Below are 17,692 nucleotides of genomic sequence, written 5' to 3'. Positions count from 1 at the left end.
AGACTGCATTGCTAATTTTATATTGCACTCTTTCAAATAGATAAGATTTATTATATATTTGCATAAATGTGTCTTTAAAGCATGTATGTGTGTGTGTACGTGTGATGTGTGTGTGTGTGTGTGTGTGTGTGTGTGTGTGTGCTTACGTTTCTGTGTTAACAGCTCCTGATAGCAGAAAGCAGGAGCTGGGACAGAGGTCAGTAAATCCTGGAGTGTACAGATGTAGGTGGATCTAGCCACAGCTACTTGGAAGGTTTTGGTACATGCCACACCGAGTCATTTATGAATTTTCTGTCCAATGGTTATTTGGAGGCACACAAAAATGATGTCGAGTTAGGGAACAGAGACCCAACATCTCATGAAGCTACAGGTATTTTCTCTGTGACCTTTGATGGAAAGCATTGGCTGGCCACCTCTCTGATGGATGAGCTGGAATGGATGGAGACTCCTACCTCCAGTGTGCCTAGGACAGAATGCTTAATAACATCACTGATAATTGTGAGCATCTATTGCTCACACTCTACTTACCAAGTGTGGTGCTGAACTCTGTGTGTGGGTTAGCAGACCTAATCCTCAACAGAGTCCTATGAGATAAGAACTGTTATGTACCTAGTTTTCTGTTGAGAAAACCAAGACTTTTCCTTAAGAGTGTCTATCTCTCTTCTCATTTCCTTCTTTTTTTTTTTTTAGTTATAGGACTCCTACCTCCATTGTGCCTCGGGCAGAATGATCAGTAGGTTACTAACAGTGTTACTAACACAGTTGAGTGTTTATTGATGTCCTTCTACCTATCAAATATGGTGCTGAGATCTTTACGTGAACTATATCAATTAATCAACCCTACCAGTCATACGAAGTAAGAAGCATTATGTACCTTATTTTGTTTTTTTTTATTCCCTTGTGTTTTTTGAGGCAGGGTCTCACTGTATAGCCTAGACTAGCCTCAAACTTGTGACAGTCATCCTGCCTCGGTCTTTCCAGGGCTGGGACGACAGGTGTGAGCCCCACACCCTGCTGAGCTGCTTGGTAAGGATGTGTTATTTCCAATTTTGCACTTCTAGCAAGACTGCATTGCTAATTTTATATTGCACTCTTTCAAATAGATAAGATTTATTACATGTTTGCATAAAATGCGTCTTAAAATTTTGTATATAATATGTGTGTGTGCGCAGGTGTGTGCATGCATGCATGTGAGCACACACTGCATTTCTGTGTTGATAGCTCCTGAGGGCAGAAAGCAGGAGCTGAGACAGAGGTTAGTACATCACGGAGTGTACAGACCTAGGTGGATCCAGTCACAGCCTGCTGGAAGAGGAGTTTTAGTACATACCACATAGACTTGTTTATGAATTGTCTATTGATCCAGTGGCTGCTTTGCAGCTTCCAAAGACAGCATCAAGTTATTAGAACAGAGACTCAGCATCTCAGTGAAGCTGAAAAGACTCTATAGCCAATGGAGAGTTGGCTAGCCACCTCTGAATGGCTGACAAACTGGTGAGAATTAGGGAGGAAGCGAAGGCCAACTCTGTGGCAGCCCCGCTGGAACTCTTCTGCCACATCTCTCAGTGTTGAAGATCTGCGGCATTGCAATCCAGTACAGATTACCTGTGTGTGTTTGTGTGCACGTGGCCACATGTCTCTGCATATTAGAAGACAAATTTTGGAGCTGTGGAGATGGTTCAGTGTTTAAAAGCCCTTGCCACAAAAATGTGAAGAACCAAGTTCAAGTCCCCAGAATCCATGTAAATGCCAGGTGGGGGTGGAAGCCCTCCTGCACTTCTGGGCTCAGAAGGTAGAGATGGACTCTCCAGAGCAAGCTAGCTAGAGAGACTAGCCACATTGGCGAGCTCTGGGTTTGATTGTGAGAATCTGTTTCAATGAACACGGTGGATGAGTGATGGAGGACAATTGCTGATATCAACTTTGGACCTCCATTTGCATTCTCTCACACATATGTGTACATAAACATGCAGACATGTATGCACATATGTACACATAACACATGTGCATGAACATGGAAAAAACAAAAATGAACCAAAAAGACAAGTTCCATGACTTACCAGCTTGAAATGTAGGTCCCAATGGCTCTTACTCTAAAGTGCCAGAGACAACACTCTCAACTGATTTTGTTCAGACTGAAGAACCTTGTCATCCACAGTTTGTGAAGCTCTGGCGGGTAACAGGGCAGCAAGTGATGTGACCAGAATCTTCTACTGTCTCCCTTACTAGACCCTGAGCAATGCTTGAACGACTTATCCAAAGACATGGTGGTTTGCCCCATGATACCAACCAAACTTATGATCTTCCATGTGCTCCAGATGCCACCAATGGAGCTGGGAGCAAGGGTTTAGTAATGAACCCAGGCTCTGTGGATTGTCTTCATATTTTATTCGGAACATTTTATTTCCACGCTTTGCTCGAAGAGGATAGGAGGGGGCACAGATATCTTACAGTAAGAGTAAAAAAGCCGCAGATAAAGAAATCCCAGGACTCTGGTTGGAGCTCTTTGGTGATGTGGCCGCCTAACACTTGGGAGGATCACAGGACTGGGACTAAGATGTGTTTTGTGTAGAGGTGACTACATGCGGCCAGTTATTTTTACACAGATTGTTTTATTACTGAAACATTTATTGTGTATGGACTTGGCTATGTAAGAGAAAAAGGAGACTTTATATTTTCTGTGATCCTTTTGGTTTGCGAACAAGAAGCCAGCTCACACTAACTGAGACCGAAATAACCAAAAGAAACTGGACATGTGTACTTGGGAGGGCTCCTTGCATGAAGGGTTCATGATGGCTGGAAACCTTGATTGGAATCAGGAACTTGATCCAGGCAAGACATCTCTTGTCTCTGGAGGTCTGGGTATTTCCTCACATAGTCCTTTCAATAGACCCAAGCATTCTCCATGTTAGGAAAATTTGGCTTCCAGCTATGCAGATGCTTTTCAAACTTAGAGGAAAGAGTTCCACGCACCCAGAAGAAGATCCCAGCAAGGCTGTTGCAATTGGAAAGCAGTCTGAGGACTGGTTGATCCCTCCTCATCCTTGAGCAAATGCAATAATAACATAGCACTTTTGTTAATTTTTTTGAAGATGGTCTCTATAGGGGGATGCCAGAGAGACAGGACCCATCTCTCTGCAGTAGAATGGACAGTAATAGCACAGCTGGAGAAGTGATTGAAGCGTTGCCAGCAGTAACAACCAAAACACGCTCAATCTCAAAGCAGGTTGGGTTTTTGTTGTTCTGTTTTTCATAATAAAATTATTATATTCATAGACTGGCAAGATGACTAAGCCAGTAAAGGTGCTTATTACTAAACCTGACAACGTGAGTTCAATCCCAGGGCCCCACACGATAGGAGGAGAGAACAAAATCTGGCAGGTGGTTCTCTGACCTCCACATGGGTACCCTGGCTGAAACACAAGCACATGCATATACACACAATAAATAAATGTAACAAACATGTATTTGATTTGTAATGCATCTATGAATAGTATTCAAAGTTTAGTCAGAAGGTATATATGAAGGTTTGTTTTGACATAGCAACAAAAATGTATACATAGCAAATATTCAACAATGAAATATATGTTATACATAGTTTCCTCCCTCTTTCCTTCCTTCCTTTCTTTCTTTCTTTCTTTCTTTCTTTCTTTCTTTCTTTCTTTCTTTCCTTCTTAAGACAGGGTGTCTCTATGTAGTCCTGGCTACACTGGAATGTAGACCAGGCTGGCCTTGAACTCACAGAGATCCTCCTGTCTCTGCCTCCCAACTGCTGGGATAGTGCATGTACCTCCACTTGCATCTATGTATATATTTTAATACCTGTACAAGCAAAATAAAAAATAGACTTTTGTCTTATTTTTGTGTTTGTCTTCTCTGACTATAGACAGTCTTTTAAATAGTTTGAAAAAATGCCATATATGTTTACAATATATTTTAATCATGTCTGCCTTATCCTCCATTTCCCCCTGGACCTCCCTGGTCCCCATGCCCACACAACACATCTCTCTCCCAACTAAATATTCCCCTTTTCTCATGCCAATGAGTCCAGCTAGCATTGTTCATACGCTCCTGGGTGTAGGACCATCCACTGGGGCACAGACAAGCTTCCAGCGGTCACACTTCTAAAGGAAAGTGACTCGACTTCCTCCAGTAGCCATTAACCACCATTAGCTCCCTTGCTTGACCATGTAACTGTTTCCCTTGTGTGGGTCTTGTATAGATGACCACAGTTGCTGTGAGCTTTAACTGCCACGTCATGTCCACAAGACAGCATCCACAGCACCTCTCATGCTCTGGGGCCCACAATCTTCCCTTAGCCTACAGGGGTCAGATGGACACAGAGGACCCATCTATAGCTGAGCACCCGCCCATGGTGGCTTACACTCAGCACTTTGGACAGTTATGAATCTCTGCATCAGCCACCACCCACTACAAAAAGGAGCCTTCTCTGACCATGTGGAAAGCTGTACAAATCTTATGCAGGAGGCCACAGGAGCCTGGAGCAAGCTGTCTAGGCTTGAGCATGTTTTAACCCAGTGAACTTTGGGAATAGGGTGGGAGGTGCCATTCCTTGAGCTTCTCTGAGGCCATTTCATCTACTTGCCCTTCTCCATCATGGTGTCGGGTGTTTACTGAGCCTGCCCAGTTACCAGTAGCACAGAGTTTCACAGAGCAAGTCACTTGCCTAGCTAAGGATCTGGTTGGGGGACAGTCCAAATCTTTGGCCTGTGTTCAGCGATGGGGCAGTAATGGAGGCATGTAATAGGAGCTGTCCTGTGGAGCCCTCAGGACTAGTTGAAACCAGCAAGATCTGGTAGACATCAGTAAAGCTGAACTGATGCCCAGAAAGACCAACTCAGACAATTGTATCCACAGGCCTCAGTGAAGCCAAATCAGTTCTAGGGGTGTCTCTGGGTTATGAGTGGGGATAGGGGGGGATGAGTTTGGGTCATGTGGACCTTCTACAGATTAGAAGGAACCCAAGAAGCTGAGACTTACACTGAGGGAGTGAGTGAGGTTTTCCCCCATGAAGGCCAGTGTCTTTTCCTTGTTACTGTGCTACAATATGTCTGGCTAATACATCTTTTGGGAGAGAAAGTTTATTTGGCTCAAAATTGCAGGAAGTCAACGTGGCAGGAGCCTGAAGCAGCCACTCACATCCATCCACAGTCAAGAGCAGGGAGAAATGCATTAATGCATGTCAGGGCTCAGCTCACTTTCTCTTTTTCATCCATTCCAGAAGCCAACTTAAAAAATCATGCCATCCATATTCAGGATGGGTCTTCTTCCCACCTCATTTAAACCAGCTCAAAATCTTCTGGGGTTGGAAAGATGGCTTGGCAGTGAAGAGTACTTGTTTCTCTTGTGGAAGATCAAAATTAGCTCCCCAATAAAAGGCTTCTCCATCAACACAGTAAGTCCGATCAAGCCAAATTAAAAAGTGAAAGACCAGGTATATTTGAGCAAAGCACTCCCGGGTGAGCACTCTAGGCTCCAGAGAACAAGGTAGGGGAAGAGGGCAGGAGAGAAATCACATGGCTGCTCTGAAGAAGGGGCTTAAGTACCCTGCAGGCTCAGGGCAGGGTGATGAAGCATCCTCCACGAGCAGGGTTTGTGCCCCCATCGTGGTATGCAGGGTCTTGAGCTGCTAGCAGCCTTAGGGGAGGAGCTGCTGCTATCATGGAAAATGGGGAACTGGTTATTTTGTTTGTTTGTTTTTGTTTTTGGCAGTTATCGGAGGGTGGGGTTTGGGGGAGAAAGAACTGGAATTGAGCTGGAGATTCCAGCTGAACACCCAATACCACATTAGGCAGCTTACAATGTCCTGTAACTCCAACTCTAGAAAATCCAATGCTGGCCCTCTTCTAGGCTCTACAGGCATGAAAATATGGTGGCATACAATCATGCACATGCACACACATGTGCACACACACTCTCTCACAGGCTTGACCACAGGCTGACCTGGTCTAGAGAATTCCTCATTAAGACTCCCTTTGGGTAGAGTTTGCCAAGGAATCAACTAACCTGGGCTTATAGGGGCTCACAGAGACTAAACAGACAATGAGGAAGCATTCATGGGACTGACCTGGGTACTCTGCATATATGATACTGTTGTATAGTTTGTTCCTCTTGTGGGACTCCCAACAGTGGGAGCAGGGGATGTCTTAGACTCTTTTTTTTTTTTTTTTTTTTTTTTTTTTTTTTTTTTTTTTTTTTTTGGTTTTTCGAGACAGGGTTTCTCTGTGGCTTTGGAGCCTGTCCTGGAACTAGCTCTTGTAGACCAGGCTGGTCTCGAACTCACAGAGATCCGCCTGCCTCTGCCTCCCGAGTGCTGGGATTAAAGGCGTGCGCCACCACCGCCCGGCTGTCTTAAACTCTTTTAAGGACTTTTGGGATCCTACTTCTTATAGTAGGTCACCTTGCCCAGCCATAATTAATGGGAAGGTTCTTAATTTTACTGCAACTTGATATGCCATGTTTTGTTGATACCATGGAAGACCTGTCCTTTCCTGTAGGAGGAGAGAGGCCACTTGATCATTCCTGGCTGCTCAGCCCCAAAACAATCACACAGAAACCGTATTAGTTAAATCACTGCTTGGCCCATTAACTCTAGCTTCTTATTGGCTAACACTCACATCTTAATTTAACCCATTTTTATTAATCTGTGTATCGTTACGTGGCTGTGGCTTACCAGCTAAAGTTCTGACTAGCATTTGTCTCTGGCGGCTCCATGGCATCTCTCATACTCTGCCTTCTTCCTCCCAGCATTCCATTTTGTTTTCCTGCCTACCTAAGTTCTGCCCTATCAACAGGCCCAAAGCAGTTTCTTTATTCATTAATGGTAATCACAGCATACACAGGGAAATCCCACATCACCTCCCCTTTTTGTTTAAATAAAAAAGGAGACTTTACTTTAACATAATAAAATTACATATAACAAAACAGGTATCAAGCAAGAATTACAGTTACAATATTTAAATCTATTTTATCTTTTATCATAACAAAGGAAACTATAGCTATAACTATAAATTTTTCAACTCCAACAAAGATTTCAGACGGATATAATATTACCTAAGTAAACAGGAAGTGCATTGTAAGCAATTTCCAAAATTCTAGAATTGACAGAGACCTCTCACTGCCTGGACAGTCACCCAAAGTTTTTCTGAACCATTGGGGGATCCATCTTCAGCCTACAGGCCCATAGTATCCAACAGACTTTTCCATGAAGCAGGAAATTTCAAAGACAGGTCTGCCTATATTGGCAGTTTGCCAGTCATTTTCTTCTGTATCTTGCAGAATGTCTCACAGACTCTTTCATGAAGCCAGAACCACAAAGGATTGTCTCACCTTTAGGCAAATTCAGCAGTCATTTCTCTGTGGATTCTGCATGTCCAGTTAAGCAGTCCAGGCAAGAGCAGTTTCTTGCCCAAATGGCTAGCAAACTCCATAAGGGAGGCTCTTTGATGCCCATCTTCCTCTTGAAGTAACTGGTGCTGCCAGGAGCAGACACATCTCTGTCATGAAAAGTCCTAACTTCTTAAAACATTTTAAATGCCATATTCTGAAGGTCTTGGAAAGATTTGAAGAATAACCTACCTAACTGAAATATATCTATATATATCTAGAAAATCTAACTAACATGACTATAAGCTTTACTATTATAGATGACTCTTTACCTATATTTCTTAATTATACATTACAGTTTAAGTGAGCTGCACAAACACAATACTGTAATCAAGAGCAGAAATATACATAGTATAACAAAATTGACCTTAAATTTATATCGATAAACCAAAATCCATATCAATGCAAATCTCTATAGCACATTCCCCTTTAAATGTAAACAAACATTTATAAACAATATTCTCCAAACTGCTTCCTACTCTTTTGGGGCGCTGTTAATCAGGTCTTTCATGGTGTATCCTGTGTGCTAGGTTCCTCTCAGTCAGCAGTTGGGTAAAGTAACTTTTTGAAGGTGTTCATGGTGACATTTCAGGGGGTTTTGTTACATCATACCACACCAGTCTGGAAGCAATCCACAGGTTCTCATCCTCTGTGGAAACAAGAGAAGAAGCTCTTTTCCAAAGCAACATATCAGACCCAAATTTTTGGAAGTCATGATACCTTTATAATATGCATGCTGATTTAGCTTAGCAGCCCATAATATGAAATGTCTCTCTGTACTTAGCTCATTCACAGTCAAAAAATTCAAAGACAACACAATAATATAGATAATGCAGAGTCTGTGAATTTTCCGTTCTTACATGGCTTATTTTTATTTACTCCTTTTAATCTATGACTATATGTACTCTGTTTCTTTAAAGACTTTACCATTTTTAAAGCATTAACTTTATTTTATGACTCTTCATACTCTTTTTCTTCTCTCTTCCAAGCCTACGTACATTTATCCAACAGTATGACTCATTTTGATTTGTCTTTATTGCATATCTGTAATTCTTTGCTATCTTGAGGAGCTTTTAACATGGTAAGCAGCTTGGGTGAAGCTTCTCTGGATGCTGGCTCTGCCTCTCTCCACTTTCAAAATGGTGGGTGTACCTTTACTGCCAGTTCTGGGGCCGCCAGGTAAGAGCCACGCTCAACACTTTAACTCTGAGAATGAGCATGCAGCACATAAACCCTTTTTATCTGAGTAATATCTAAATCTGCCATGCAGAGCACTGCGCAGCCTGGAAATATCTCTGTGTATGGCAGCAGAAATCTGCCATGCTCTCCTGCTTGTGCATGCCTAGAAGTCCTGATCCCTTCACCTTCTCAGGTGGGGGTGCTGAGCTGGTCTCAGCCTCTTTCCTCCAGACCCTGAGTGAGCACACAAACACCCAGGCTCACAAATGCCAATCAAATACTCCATAGCCAGAGTTTGGGCTGGCAGCACGGCCCAGGAAGCTGCCTTTTAAAACCACGTGGCTTTTTTTCCCTGCTACAACTGAATCAGGAAAATCTCTCTCGAAGGAGCCATGCCTCTGCCTGCTTCTAGTAAACAGAGCCCAGACAAAAAAATGCCACTAGCAAACCATACTTAACTCTGTTCTTTTGTGTCCAGGATTCCCCTCCAAGTTCTCCCAGGTTCTATGTGTATGTGGATTTTAGCCAGCCACATTGGTGCCAATTTGTAGGAGGAAAGAGGTCGCTTGGTCATTCCCGGCTGCTCAGCCCCAAAAATAATCACACAGAAACTATATTAATTAAATCACTGCTTTGCCCATTAGCTCTAGCTTCTTACTGGCTAACTCTTACATTTTTATTTAACCCATTTCTATTAATCTGTGTATCACCATGTGGCTGTGGCTTACCGACTAAAGTTCCAACCAGCATCTGTCTCTGGCAGCTCCATGGCATCCTCCCACTCTGCCTTCTTCCTCCCAGCATTCCCTTTAGTTATCCCCATCTACCTAAATTCTTCCCTATCAACAGGCCTAAAGCAGTTTCTTTATTCATTAATGGTAACCACAGCATACAGAGGGAAATCCTACATCACTTTCCTAAACAGAAATAGTGGAAGAATGGACTGAGGAGAGGCACAGAGAGGGTAGAGAAGGGAGTGAGACTGGGAGGAGAGGAGGGAGGGGAAACTGCTGCTGGGATATAAAACAAACAAACAAACAAACAAATGTATTTATTTATTTAAAAAAGAGACTCCCATCCAGGGGAAAATTTTTGCAGGGTTCCACCTCCTAGACAAAGAACTACAAGCAAGGGCTGAAGAGATGGCTCAGCAGTTTAGACCATGTATTACTATTCCACAGGGCCTCAGCTCAATTCCCAGTACTCACCTCAGACACTACCACCTGTAGCTCCAATCCCAGAGGCTCTAACGTGTTCCCCTCCCGTGACTCCTGAAGGCACATACATAAACCGCCACACAGGCACATACATAAGATACAATTAAAACAACAACAACCCCCCCCCAAAAAAAACCAAGCAACTAACAACTGCTAGGAAAGGGGTAATTGCCTTCTCCCAGGCATGAGCTATCCAATACAAAACAATCATCCTTGAAACCATACATATACATGCATGAATGCGTGTACACACACATACACGAACTCAGCAGGTTGTAGATAATTTGTTCATACTTATACACACTCACACATACATACATACATATATGTATGTATGAAATAATAATTGATAGCCTCTTATCAATTTGAGAAGGAGCCAGGAAGTGGGAGAGGCTGGAGGCAGGCAGGGGAAGGAGAAAATGAAGTAATTCTATTTTAAATAAAAATGTAAAAAAAAATATTTTTAATCTCTCACCAGTGTGGCAGGGATCTATTATCCATGTCTCACCCTCAAGGACATAAACTTTACGGTTGACAAATTTAAAAAAATAAAAGATTCATTTCCAAGTGATTCCAGAATATGTCAACAATAAAAACTCACCATCACATCCAGAAACAAGTCCCAGGAAATGTAAAAGTTCCCAGGCACCGTGATGGGAAATGTGACATAAAGCCTCGTGTAAGACGTCAAAGTCCAGGAGGCTTATTGATAGGTCTAAATGCTGTGCCAGGGGCAGTTGGGGTGGTTTGAAAGAACAGCCTCCATAGGCTCATCTATTTGAATGCTTGGTCATGAGAGAGTGGTGCTACTTGACAGGGATTAGGAGGTGTGGCCTTGTGGGTAAAGGTGTGTCATCAGAGGCAGGCTTTGAGGTTTCAAATGCTCAAGCCAGGCGCAGTATCTCTCTGTTCCTGCTGCCTTCAGGTCCAGACGTAGAACTCTCCAATAAAGAAGTTGAGCCTTTTCTCTATTACTATATCTGCCTGCAAGCTGCCATGCTTTTCACCACAATGACAATGTACTAAACCTCTGAACTGTAAGCCACCCCAATCAAATGCTTTTTATAAGAGTTGCTATGGTCACTTTGTCTCTTCACAGCAATAGAACATTGACGAAGACACTACGTGATCCCATTTGTGAGTGTCTCCCAACCTTTGAGGAACAAGAACTACAAACAGAGAATGAGACTAATATTCAATGCTATGGTGTTTGCTTGGCAACTACAAAGCCCTAAATTAGCTGGACAGGGAAGTGTACACCTTTAATCCCAGAACTCAGGTGACAGAGGCAGGTTAATTTTGAGGTCTGCATGGTCTACACAGTGAGTTCCAGGATATCCAGGAATACACAGAGAGACCCTGTCTCAACAAACAAACAAGGCCCTAAGTTCACTCCCTAGACCACAAAAATTAAACTGAAAAAAATTATGCAAAATCTTGACTTGTATCTACTTGCATTGAAATTATATGTTAAATAAAGATTTCCTTCATTTTGATGAAACCCTAGAGAGCTTAAATAACATAATTGTCTGCTATACCAAATATTCTGGGGTAAGTCTTTGTGGAGTTACACACCAGATTTGACTCTTTAAGCATGTGTCTATGTCTCTCTGTGAATGTACATCTCTCTACATGTTTATATATTTATGTGTCTCTTGAATCTCTCTGTCTCTCTCTGTCTCTCCCTGTGGTGGTTTGAAAGAAAATGGCCTCCATAAGCCCATAAAGAGTGGTACTGTTAGGAGGTGTGGCTTTGTTGGAAGAAGTGTGTCACTAGTAGGGTAGGCTTGGAGATCTCAAAAACTCAAACTAATTTTCTTCCTGTTGCCTGTTGTCTGAGTTAAGGTTTCTATTGCTGCGAAGAGGCACCATGACCATGACAGATCTTATAAGGACAACATTTAACTGTGTGTCTCACTTACAGGTTCAGAGACTCAGTCTGTTATCATCATGGTGGGGAGCATGGCTTTTTGCAGGCAGACATGGTGCTGCAGCTGAGAGTGCTGCATCTTGTAGGCAGCAGGAAGTCCTGAGACACTTGGTGGTACCTGAGCACAAAAACCCTCAAAGCTCACCCTGACAGCGATACACTTCCCCTAACAAGGCCATACCCACTCCAACAAAGCCACATCTCCTAAGAGTGCCACTCCCTATGAGATTATGGGGAGTATTATATTCAGACTATCACATCTGCTGATCCAGATGAAAGACTCTCAGCTCGATCTCCACCACCACATCTGCCTGTCTGCTGCCATGCTTCCTCCTGTCATGACAATAATGCCTGACCCTCTGAAACTAAGCCAGTTAAACGTTTCTCCTTTGTAAGAGTTGCTGTGGTCTTGGCGTCTCTTCACAGCAATAGAAATCCTAAGAGAGTGTGTATATTTAAAACATCGCTGGCTAACTCTAGGCCACCCAGAACTTGATTTGTTTTTCTGTGCTAACTTTGCTTTTCATAGTTTTGCATTTTATGTAGGTCTGTGATTCATTCAGCATATTTTGCAGTAGAGTATAGCATTCGCAGGTGGATTTGTTTTTTTCTTGTTGTCTTGCCCATGTCCAGTTATCTCGGTCTCGTTTTTCGGATGTTCTCCTAATGTGCTCTGTCGGTGCCTTTGTCTGAGCTCTGCTGATTGTCGGTGTGGGTCTGCTTCTGAGTTCTCTGTCTTGTTCCTTTGACCTACTTATCTGTTCTGTCAGCACCACAGTACTGTGATAACTGCAACACAACCCTCCAGACTTTGAGTTTTGGCTCTTGTGGGTCTTTGGTCTCTCCACATAAACCTTAGAAGCTGTTTTCTGGTAGTAACAAAGCCACTGAGGTATTTTATATTCATTAATATAAAATAGTCTCAGATGTCAGAGCAGGGCCTTGGCTCTCTGTCTAATGCAGTGTGGTAAGACACATCTTTCTCTGCTCTCTCAGTCCAGGTCTCCATCCTCTGGTTTGATTTGGTATGTAGACAGACAGAGTCAAACCAGGAACAGACACTTGTTGGAGTCTTTCCCAAGACTTACCCATCTATGGTTTTAAGCCACTTCTCTTAGTCTGAGTTTCATTATCCAAAAAAATGGGCTTCTTGTGAGCAAATAATTTGCTGTACTAATCAGCTCAGCAACTGAACGGCAGCAAGCGACACATGGCAAGCCATCCTAACCATGATGCCTTCGCTGCCATCATCAGAATTGCACAGAATTACTGTAGGTGTTTCTGTATCCTCTGCACAGATCGTGATGCCCTGGTAAATTGCTTTAGTTAAAAACAACTGAGGAGTGGGAGCAATGGCCCAGCATTTGAGGGTGCTAATGTTCTTGCAGAGGACCCAGTGTGATTCCCAGTACCTACATGGCGGCTCTCAGTGGCCTGCAACTCCAGTTCTGAAGGATCCACTACCCTCTTTTCACCTCCTTAGACACTGTCTGCCTGTAGTGCACAGATATACATGCAGCCAAAATACCCATACACAAAAAATAAAAATAAATAAGTCTAAAAGGGGCGGGAGAAGAAAAGCTGGGCATTGTTGCACACATTTTTAATTCCAGCACTCAGGAGGCAGAGGCAGGTGGATCACTGTGTGTCTGAGGGCAGCTGGTCTATATAGCAAGTTCCAGGACAGCCAAAGCTACACAGTGAGATCCTATCTCAAAATTTAAAAATATGTATAAAACAATAAAAACCATGCAGATGAGGCTGGGGAGATGATAAAAGGACTCAAATTCTGCCTGATCCTTTATAAAATTCCAGCCATGGTGGCTTGTGAATGTATCTGTAATCTCAAAACTGAAAGGCAGACACAGGAGGATTCTGGGGGCTCACTTGGTATCCAGTGTAATGAAAACAGTGAGCTTCAGATTCAGCGACAGACACTGTCTTCATGTGGGAGTCTGCTCTGTGTGCTGTGATTACCATTAATGAATAAAGAAACTGCCTCGGCCTGTTGATAGGGCAGAACTTAGGTAGATGGGGAGGACTGGACTGAATGCTGGGAGGAAGAAGGGCGGAGTCAGGGGACGCCATGGAGCCACCACCACCAGAGATAGATGTGCTGAAACTTTGCTGGTATCCACGACGTTGTGGTGATATACTGATTAATAGAAATGGGTTAAATTAAGATGTAAGAGTTAGCTAATAAGAAGCTAGAGATCATGGGCCAACCAGTGATTTAATTTATACAGTTTCTGTGTGATTATTTTGGCTCTGTGCAGCCAGGATGAACAAGTGACTCCTTGCAACACTCTCAAAAAAGTAAGTCAGAGAAGCTATTGAGGGAGACACCCAATGTACAGTTCTGGCCTCCATACACACCCAAACCAGCAAGCACCTACACACAGATACACACACACACACACACACACACACACACAGAGAGAGAGAGAGAGAGAGAGAGAGAGAGAGACATTGAACATACACAGACATGCACAGACACACACACACAGATATACACACAGAGACAGATATACACACATACACATCTAATTGTAGCTCGAATTCTAATTGGTCTTATTAAAAAAATCCAGAGTTAGATATTAGGAAGTGAAAGTAGAGCACCAGCCAGTGCTTACCTCTACGAAATTCTCAGACCAAATGGGTATCCTGTCTCTACAAGTGCTTAGACTGTATGCCTTGAGCTTCTGTCTCCACCTGCCTGCCTTATATTCCTCTCTCTGCCAAGCCATATCATTTCCTATCTCCACCTCCCTAGTTCTGGGATTAAAGGTGTGAGACACTACTGCTTGGCTCTGTTTCTCTTTTAGACTGATTCAATCTTGTGTAGCCCAGGGTGGCCTTGAACTCACAAAGATCTATCTGCCTCTGTCTCCCGAATGCTGGAATTAAAGGTGTGTGCTACCACTGCCTGGCATCTATGACTAGTGTGGATAGCTCTGTACTCTGATCTTCAGGCAAGCTTTATCTGTTGAAACACAAACAAAATATCACCTCACCCAACAAACACACAGACATATATACACACATACATTCACACACATACACATAAACATACACACAGACACACATGTGTATACAGACATATGCATAAACACATACACTACACACAACAAATTAAAAAATAATGAACATTAATTATAATATGTCCCTAAAAAGCTAGAAAACAGTCTTTATCTTGTTCATAAAAAGAAAAAATGTGTAAGCTAAACTGATACTAGGTATTATTTCTCAAATTCAATGTTTAGAAAATACCAAGCAGCTGAGCAGAACAGTGTGGATGAAGTCTCTCTCTCCTAAGCTGGTGTCTCTGTAGTTTGCTGCAGGAGGGAAGTTCTGAAACCTTGCTCAAAGAGTCACACACAGTGATTCCCACCCAAGATCCCAGCACTTGGAGGTTACAGCAGAAAAATTATTTTAAATTCCAAGCTATCATGGGCTACACTGTGAGCTTCAGGTCAGTCTGAGCTATTTGCTGAGATTCTGTCGAGAAACATTTGTTTTAAAGGGTAATAAATAAAAGAGAAGAAATCTTTGCCAGGAGGCTGAGCCTTTCTCTCAGCAATTCTACTCCAAGGGATTTGCCTTCAGTAACTTTTTCTCAAGTTGGGTTTCTGAAGGCCAAGGCTGTGCATTCAACATTGGCTGAAGCGAAGCAGCTCAACTGAGTTGCAATCAAAACCCAAGGTGAGTCATCATCATATCACCAAATCCAGCTGGAATTACAGACAGGAAGCAAATGAGCTGCACACATGTGGCACACAGACATAAGTGCAGGCAAAACACCCTTGCATATAAAATAAGTTTTATAAAATCAAATGTGAAGCTGGGGACAATGGTGTTAAGATATGAAAATCTGAGATAATGGGAACAAATCTATTTATTTATTCATTCATTTATTTATTACAAAGTGTATCAAAATACATAAATACAAAAATAAATGAATAATTTTTAAAAGGAGGGAAAGAAGGAAAGGTAAAGAAAAAGGAATTGAGTCGACGAGATGGCTCAGCTGGTAAAAACACTTGCCATTAAGCCTGATGATATGTGCTTGATTCCTGGAACCCACATGGTGGAAGGAGAGAACTGAGACTCACAACTTGTCCTTCAGTCGCCACGACTGCAACCTGGCACCCCAGCCTGACTCATGAGCACCCATGTGCGTGCACAGACACACCACACACACAGACACCACACACACATCAATGAGCACCCGTGTGTGTGCACAGACATACCACACACACACACACTATCAATGAGAATAGAACAAAACAGACACACCACACACACACACCACACACACACACCATCAACTAGAATAGAACAAAATACACACACACATCAACAAGAATAGAACAAAACAGACACACCACACACACACACACACATCAATGAGCACCCGTGTGTGTGCACAGACACACCACACACACACACACCACACAGCAACGAGAATAGAACAAAGGATGTTCCTATGAAGAACCTCCACCTGACGATAGACGAAGAAAATGACAGAGCCCCACCTTGGAGCACCGGACTGAGCTCCCAAGGTCCTGATGAGGAGCAGAAGGAGAGAGAACATGAGAAAGAAAGTCAGGACCGTGAGGGAACCTCCAGCTGGCGACAGATGGGGAAGGTGACTGAGCCCCACATTGGAGCACTGGACTGAGCTCCCAAGGTCCCGATGAGGAGTAGAAGGAGCGAGAACATGAGGGAGAAAGTCAGGAACGAGAGGGGTGCGTTCACTCATGGAAACGGTGGGACAGAACTAATGGGAGATCACCAACTCCAGTTGGAATGGGACTGATGGATCATGCGACCAAACCCGGCTCTCTGACTGTGGCCAACAGCGGAGGCTGACTGAGAACCAAAGGACAATGGCGCTGGGCTCTGATTGTTCTTCATGGACGGGCTCTGTGGGAGCCTTCTCAGCTTGGTCGATCACCTTCCTGGTCCTGGGGGGAGTTGGGAGGACCTTGGTCTTAGCATAGAGTGGGGAACCCTGATGGCTCCTTGGCCTTGAGAGGGAGGGAGGGGAGGTATGGGTGGAGGGGAGGGGAGGGAAGGGGGAGAAGGAGGGGAGGGAAGGGGGAGGAGGAGGGGAGGGAGGGGGGAGGAGGAGGGAAGGAGATGGAAATTTTTAAATATAAAAAAAAATAAACCATGAGAAAAAAAAAAAAGAAATGCTAAAAAGTAGTAGTGAAGAGAAGGAAGCAAAGACCATGATGCAAACATAGAAGTCTATGTAGTATATTTCTATAATTATTCAATTATTGATAGGAATAAATTTATTTCACTTTAAGTATGAAACATATCTCAAAAATGGGTATAAACTACATAATTTTAACATTCTCCCAGGCCCACGTGTTGAAGGTGTGGTTGTAAGCTGTGGCACTCTTGGGAGGTAAGGGTGTCTTTAGAATTCGACTTCTAAAGGAAGGAAGTTAGGTCATTATAGGTCTGCCCTTGAAGGAGACAGTGAGCCCTCAGCCTCTTCCTCTTTAGCCTTCAGTTTCCTGCCTGGCATGAAGCAAGAAGATTTGTTCTACCACACTTTCCCTGCCATGGCATTCTGCTTTGCCATTGGCCCAGGAGCAAAAACTGGAACCTTGAAACTGTGAGCCAGAATACACTTTTCCTACTTGTTAGCTTTCCCAGGTATTTTGTCGCAGCAACTGAAACTAAACATAAGGGCCTGGAGAGATGGCTTATCAGTTAAGCACAATGGATGATCTTTCAGAGGGCCTGGGTTCAGTTCCCAGCACCCACTCTGTGGCTCACAACCATCTATAACTCCAGTTCCAGAGGATTTGGTGACCTTTTCTGGCCTTCTCAGGCCCTGCATACACATGGCATATAGTTAATATGCAGGCAAACACTCATGCACATAGAATAAGAATAAATAAATCTTTAAAAAAGAAACCTAGCATAATACATATCATGTAAA

Source organism: Arvicola amphibius, chromosome 8 (assembly GCF_903992535.2).
Source record: "Arvicola amphibius chromosome 8, mArvAmp1.2, whole genome shotgun sequence".
NCBI lineage: Eukaryota > Metazoa > Chordata > Mammalia > Rodentia > Cricetidae > Arvicola > Arvicola amphibius.
Note: the sequence above shows the minus strand (reverse complement) of the source record.